Consider the following 7,378-nt stretch of genomic DNA (forward strand, 5'->3'; position numbering starts at 1 on the left):
ATGTCTATGGCTAGTGTTCCTACCTTTACTCCCAATATCATGGCCTACACATGTTTTTCAAGGGGGAAATTCCTCTAATCATAATTCCTTCATTTCTCCTACTATGAGTCTTCCATTTGTTACCCAATCCTCTCTAATACCTACCTACCATAGTGTTCCACCTCATTATTCTCAACCCCCACCTTCATATAATAATATAACTCATTCTCAATCACCACCTTCATACACCAACATCACCCCTCCCTCTTTCAATAATGTTACCCCTCTTTCTCAATCTAACATGTCCAATTTCAACTCTTTGACCGAAGTTACCATCAATAGTCTAGCCCAAACAATTTCTTCCTTACAACAACAAATAGCTTCCGTGAATCAATCTTAGTGTACCCATATTTGGTGTAGCGAGCCCATTATCTAATTACATTGTTTGTGTTGTCTCTCCTAAACATGCGGAAGTTCCACAATTGGAGTTTTATAATGGAAAAGGTGATCCCTTGACTCATTTGAAAACATTTTAAAATTTGTGTAGTGACTTTGTTCATGAACAAAGACTTTTGGCTAAATTTTTTATTAGAACATTAAGGGATAAAGCTTTGCAATGGTATTGTTCTTTGCCTCCTTATTCTATCACTTCATTTCAACAATTGGCTAATAATTTTATTCAACACTTTCACAATAATATTGGTCCTAAAATTACTTTGATTGATTTGATGAATTGTAAGAAAGGTGTTAAAGAAAAAGTGATTGATTTTATTGGTATATATAAACATTTGTATTCTCAAATTTATTTTCTTGTGCTTGATCAAGATATTCAAAAGATATTTATTGCTAATTTGTCTTCTTATATTTTTATTACTAATTACTTCCGAATTATCATCTTACTGTGAGTCAATCAAATCAATTATCATCTTCAATGGCTCTGAGTGATAAAAGTGAAAGTTCTCAAAAATATTTTATGAAGATCAAACCGAATAAGGGACTCATCAAATTCAATGACAACAGCAACACTCAAGTAGTAGCCATAACAAGTGTGCCTCCTTTATCCAAATATTTTAGGAAAGAGTTCACTCCTCTTAATGAATCTTTGCATAGTATTATGATGCAATTGATACAAAGGAATGTGTTGAAACTTCTCCCTATTAAACCAATTGATAAAACTAAACTTTTGTCACTTTCCTTTGATTCCAAAGCCTTTTGCCAATACCATCGTCAACCCGGTCATGATACTGAAAAGTGTTATTATTTAAGGAGTAAGATATATGACTTCATTGATAATAATACCATTTTTGTGGCTAGTGTGAATGATAAAGGAAACAAATTTGTCACTCCTAACGAAAACCTTCAAATCTTCACTGGTCCTTTACTGTCTCATTCTGCTAATGTAATTGAAACTTAACAATGTGCCTATTCTCTTAATGATGTTGGCCTTGAATCTAATAATGTGGTGAACCTTATTGATAAAAATGAACCACCTAAGGACTTGTGCATTACGTTTGATCCTAGAGAGACTATTAAATCACCTAATGGACCTCTATATGTTGCTCCAAAGATCAATGGCATGCCCTTACAAGGGATCCTTATTGATCTTGTTTGTATAGTTAATGTTATCACTGAATAATTTTTTTATACCTTACAATTGCATCAAGTGACATATGATAAATTTGATGTGATAGTTAAAGTCTTTGATGATTTCTCTTTTCCTTCTATTATTTCTATTATACTTCCTATTGAGGTTAGCACTAAATGCTTAGATGTTGTCTTTTCTATCATTCCTACATTCGATCAATTTGATTTGAAGTTGGGACATCCTTGGCTCTCTCCATGAAAGAGGTCGCTTCTATTGTTCATAAGTATTTAAAATTTCCTCATGATGGTAAAATCATAACTGTTAATCATAGCATATATCAACCTACAATGAGACATAAAGATGTTTGTCTTGATTAATTTTGGTCTAAACAATTCCAACCTCTTCAACCGAGAAGTGATGCTCTCTTTAAATCATATCAAAATTAGAAAAATGAGATGATTTTACCCTTTAGTAAACCTAGAAATCCATCACTTAGTCTTCCCTCAGCTAATTATCATATACCTCTTCTTGATGATAAGATTGTTCTTCCTCTTGAGGATAGAAAACATTTTCATCCCAAAGAATCATTCCCTTCTCATGAGACTATTATTTCTCCAAAGGATAGAAATACTCTTCCTCTAAAAGCCAAATCTATTTTTTCTCCCAAGGATAAACATATTCTTCCTCCTAAGGATAGACCTATTCCTCCTCATCATGATGGACCTGGTCTCCTTTGTACACCCTCTATTCCTCCTTTATATGGTGCAATTTTGCCTGCTACAAATTATAAAGAGAAGCACCTAACACCTCCTTATTTTCAACCTAAAAGACCCCAACCTATTCATCCTTCCTTAAAAAAAGAAAAAGAGCCTACACCAGTTGACTCTAAACCTTTACAATCTTCTGTTAAAACTAAATGAAATCATTGTGTGGGAGAACACCAATAGAGACGTCGTGCTAGAGATCGTGAACTTGCTTCCCAAACCATTTCTTCTCCCAAGACACCAACTATTGATATAATTCCAGTTGATCAACCTTCCACAAAATAGGAGGTTCAACCTAGATATCCAAGATGAAAAATGATTAAGTAAATCGATGGTTCAACTTCTATTCCTATTAGAGGTCCTTTTTTTATTAATCTTGATGAAGAAATAGGTGAGAATGTTGTTAATGATGAGAATGTTGATCCTAATATTTCAGATGATAAATATGAATATATTGATGTTGAAAATGATTTCTCTAAGGGATTTTCCCAAGCATTAATGCTATCTCCTAGTAACAAACAAAGTGATCCATTATTAGAGCATGGTCCTTGTTTGGAACTTATGATAGCTACATCTACCATACTTAATGTGGCTCATCTTGCATATTGTCCGCCTTCCTGAAATAATGATGAGCAAGATCAAGAGGTAGATAAGGTGATTTATCATCTTCATTAGCATCGTAAATTATCTCTCCCTCTCCTCTCTTTCTTGTTTGTGACATTCTTCTATTTGTCTCTCATTTCTTCTATTTTTTGTCCCTAGTGTTGTCTATTTGAGGAAGATGCAAAACATTGAGATCTCTTTTGGTCTCTCCTATGTTGAATCAAAAGACACATGTGCCCTTATTCTAAGGTGGTTTCCTTTCCTTGTGGAATAAGGAAAATTCTATGCATATATATACATGATATACATTGGTTATCATACAAATGCATACTGACCCCAAGGTTACATGAAACAACCCGTGTTTATGTTTTGTGATCATTATCCTTTGACTTGTCCCTTCTTTGGGGTTAAATCATTGTGATAATGTGCTTATGTTCTTGGGGTGTATCTTACCTTAAAAAAATTTCCTCCAATAAGGAATGTGCATTCACTTTAACATGGGGGAACACTCCACTCAGTGGATGTCTCTCTTGATACTTAAGTTACTTACCAAACTTTGCCTTTTTCTTCGTAATTTTTTATATTTTTCTTTTCATGACTCATAGAAATAGAACCTTTAGTTATGGATCTCTCTCTCTCTCTCTCTCACACACACACACACACACACACACACACACACACACACACACACACACACACACACACACACACACACACACACACACACACACACACACACACAATCTCCCTTTCATCTTGTTATCGAAGTTGTAATATCCTAAAGCCCACTAGGGGCTTGGTGTATCTTTCCTCCTTGATGAATTGGTGAAAGTTTTCAATATGAACACTTTGTACTTTACCAAGAGTATGATAGACTTCACACTCCCATTAAATTGGGGGCTAAATGTAGTATCCTAAAATTGCACCCTTTGTAATTTCAATTGTATATGGGTCTTCACCTTATTATTTGTGCCCCTCTGCCCGATTGAAGACCCAATTATGCTCTTGCACATCACAAATGGAATCTAAACTCAAATTGCACCTCATTTGGCACCTTATGCCTACCCCAAAATAGGGTTGGACCATGGTGCCATGCCATGGTATTGACTAGGACCATGGTGCCACGCCATGGTCCTCCCTAGATTGGGCCCAATTTGACCCCTTGGTCCTATTTAAAAATTGAGCAGGATTTCCCTCTGTGTTAGCTCATGTCATAAAATTAGCCAATTTCACCAGTGGGAAAGTATATAAAGAGGATTTCCCCTCTCATTGGAAAAACACATCAACATACAATTAAGGAAGTACACATGAGATCAAGCATTCAAGCATTTGAGAGAATTTGAGTAGGAATCAGTCTTATTTTAGGTTAGTGTAACTTCCTAAAATCACACCCCTTGAAATTTTTGACTGCATTTGGGTCTTCTCCTTAGTGCTTGTGCCCCTTGGCTTGATCAGAGACTTGATTATGCTCATACATGTAAAAAACACCATGTAATTCATTGATGCACCCTTCTCGCACCTTGATCCTACCCCAAATTAGGGCAGGACCAAGGTGTGGCACCCTGGTCCCCCTTAATGGTGACCTATCTTGATCCCATCCCCCTAACCTAACTCAAATTTGTAGTGGTAAAATCCCCTCTATGTTGGTTCAAGTTGGAAAATTAGTCAATTAATCCTATAGGCAAGTATATAATACATAATATAATGAAATCCCACAATCATTTGATATAATACATAATATAATAAAATCCCACAATCATTATCAAACATTCAAGAGATATTGAGCATTTTTAGACTTCCTTGAAGCTTTGGAGTGGTAATAGAGTCAAGATTTCAATCATTGAAGAGGAGATCATCATCCTAATCATAATTCCAAGTGGAGGCAAGAAAAAATTCACAAGGAGGTATAAGCATTTCATTTTCAAGCAATTCAACATCCCATCAAAGAGGAGGATTTCAACTTTCAGTCAATTCAATTACATTATTTTAATCACTTGGTTAATTCCAAAATCAGGGTTTGACCTAAAGGCAAACCCCTATTCTCAAAACATTTCCCTTTCCTTTTGTGTGCAGAAAGCAGGTGCACAACTATATTTCTGGAATTAAGCTTTATTTGCAGAGATAGAAAAACCCTTTTCAATGCATGGAAAGTTCAGAGGACCAAGTTGGGGGAAACCCGGTCCCGACACATGGTCCCTACAACTTTAAAAATATTTCACAAAACAACTCTGAATCATCTCAAACTTCTCATATCTAGGTACATGACTGAATCCCAAATCTATAGCTTGCTATTTTTATATACCTTGTTTTCATTTCCAGTACCTAGCCTTAATTCAACTTGTCAACTTACAAAAGAGGGTCAATCACATTCCAATCATAACCAATCTACTTAGTATTTAGTCCTTATATCATTTAGGATTGGATCTAGTAGATTCATCACCCTCCTTTGAATGTAAACTCTCCGTCAAGTGAAAATTGAGCTTAGTGAATCCTCCCCTTTCCTCATGGACAATTGGCTATGTGCCCAATTTTCAACTTTATAGTTAGGAGAATTAGTAAAGTCACGTTTCAAATATTGAAGGAGATATTATTTATCCTATTTTGTTGAAGACTTTCTAAACCCTAATTCCATTTTTGAGGCAAGAAAAAATTCAGAAGGAGGTATCATAATTTAATTTTCAGTCATAATTCAACATCTCCTTCAAAAGGAGATCCTTTCCTTTCAGCCATTTAAATTTCATGGTTAATTCTAAAACCAGGGTTTGACCTAAGGAAAATCCCTATTCCCAACACATTTCCCTTTCTTTCTATGCATACGAAATAGGTACAAAGTTGTATTCCTCATATTAGGCTTCATTCACAACAACGAATAATCTCCCTTTGGTGTGCGATAAGTTCAGAGGATCGTTGTGATGCACCACAGTCCCGATAATTTTTGAGAAATTTTGGGGAGAAGATAAGATTCATCTTGCATTCCTTAATTTCAGGTGCATGCAAACATCTTGCGACTGTAGCTCACTGTTTTCATGCTTTTACCTTCATTTTTTCAGCATTTTACCTAATATCAGCAATTCAACTCAGAAAAGTGAAAACCCCCTTCAATCAAAATTCATTTAGCATTCAATATTTATTTGATTTATGACTAGATCTAGTGAATTCTCAATCCTCTTTTGAATGTAAAGGCCCCAAGTGAAAAAAAAAAATCTCTAGATGTCTTCATTCCTTGGGTGGAAACCCTTGAGCATTCATTCATTTTTCCTCTTTAAATCTATGTTATTAGTTGTCATTCCTATAGATTCTGAATCCTGGGCAATTATGATTCTATCGTCATTTCTAGAAATATAACCTGTACCCCCTCACCTATATTACCTCTTGTTATCCCACCAAAATTGATTTTAATCCACCCTTCATGTGGAGGGGACCATTTAGTTCTCTCTACTACTTTCAAGGTCTCGATTCTCCCATTTTGATAATTTTTAGGAATAGATAAACCCTTCAATTTATTAATCATAACATCATCCCATGAGCTAAAAATTATTCCCTTCTCCACTTTATCTTTTCCTGTTATATTTACCAATTCCACCACCCGATCTTCCATTTTCAGAGTTAATATTTCCACTAGAATTTCTTTATCTTGAAAAATTCTATGATTTCTTTCTTTCCAAATTTCCCAAATTACAACTAACGGAGAAACCTGCCATAGACTTTCAAAGAGACCTTTCTTGCCCATTCCACTCCAAATTTGAAACCAATTAATTAGATGTTGGGGTTTAGGATAATAAAAGTCTAACTTATCCAAAAAAAAATTCAACATTTCCCTGAATATGCACAATCTAAAAATAAGTGACTAACAATTTCCTCACTAGCTTTGCAAAGGACACATTTACTTTCTCCTTGAAATCCCATTTTTCTCGGATGATCCTGGGTGAGCACCTTTCCTTGAATTGCTAGCCCCAACTTTGGGAAGACAATGTTTTCTCCATATTAACTTACATTATAAGATCCCAATTTTGAACCACACCATCTTATCCTATTTGATTCGTTGGAAGGGATCACCCATCTCTCTTTTAATAGGTCTGCAAGGGTTTTTTAATAATCCTGGGGCCTGCAGATTTTCTATGGCCCTCCATTGCCAACTCCTCATCCCAATTTTTTCTATAATTTACCCATAGTATTTAACTCTTGATCCTCATTTCAATTGAGTTTCTCTCCTTATGTCCTCTAGATGTAGAAAGTTTCCTAAAACTTTATAAATTATTCTAAGAGTCTTCCCAAAAGGAGGCTTGCTCCCCATTTCATATCTCCCATGTTACATGTCTTGTTATGATGTCCTTACTTTCTAAAATGTAGTTCCAAATTGTTGAGCCCCTACGGGGATCCCTTATCTTCAGAATGTTGATCGGATTGTTGGAGTTTAGGTACTTCCTTCTTAGTATTTTAACCCATT

Source organism: Cryptomeria japonica, chromosome 5, assembly GCF_030272615.1.
Source record: "Cryptomeria japonica chromosome 5, Sugi_1.0, whole genome shotgun sequence".
In the NCBI taxonomy this organism is placed as follows: Eukaryota; Viridiplantae; Streptophyta; class Pinopsida; order Cupressales; family Cupressaceae; genus Cryptomeria; species Cryptomeria japonica.